Source organism: Halyomorpha halys, unplaced genomic scaffold (assembly GCF_000696795.3).
Source record: "Halyomorpha halys isolate HHAL.00 unplaced genomic scaffold, Hhal_1.1 Scaffold594.1, whole genome shotgun sequence".
NCBI lineage: Eukaryota > Metazoa > Arthropoda > Insecta > Hemiptera > Pentatomidae > Halyomorpha > Halyomorpha halys.
In genome coordinates this window covers 660914-661724 of record NW_027114174.1, presented here as the reverse complement: position 1 = coordinate 661724, position 811 = coordinate 660914, and positions in this window count along the sequence as shown.

Here is an 811-nt window from a genome sequence, read left to right as displayed (position 1 = left end):
TATACATTGAATCCCTATGAAAAGAAAAACTAAAAAATATTACAGAAATATATACAAAGAAAAAGCTATAGATTAAATACAACAAAAGAGAGTAACAATATATACATTTAACTTAAAGGTTTTATTTCGGATGAAGATTCATCAGGGGTTCTCTGATTCACAATTTTTGCACTTTAATAATAAAATGTACCTTAATATGAATATTCCACAGTCGCTGATTTCTTCAGGAGCACAGAAAAATCCCGGAGAACAAAGGCCTTTGTTCTCAAAAAGTACGTTAGGATGACGTCACGATGACGTCACAAGCTCGGAGCACAGAGCGACCGTAACACTTTGGACACTGGCACTGAACTCCCAGGGATTGTCAGGTGATTATTGGTTTTGATCTGTTAGAGAAAGTGGGGCTAGGATTAAGGATAGTAATGGGAAATATAATATTAGAATTGGACGAAGGAAGTGCAGATGCCATGTTATCTATTGGGTGCAACAGGAAGAACAGTACATGAGATTCTGCTAAAACCAGAAAGAGTAATGTATGTTAAAGAACTACGATGCTCACCTGCGCTCAGGAAGCACATCAGAGAGTAAATCGAAAACTTAAAAAGACAACGAATCATTGTGGATAGTACGTCACCTTATAATAGTCAGTTGTGGGCGGTGCTGGAGAAACCTACGCTAGAGCAGAACGGGCAGAAATATAAGGTGGTCATCGATTATCGGAAGCTCGATAATTCCGTCGATGAAAAGTATCCGATGCCAAGATTTGAGGACATCCTTGACAGACTAGGAGGAGCTAATTTATTAATCTATA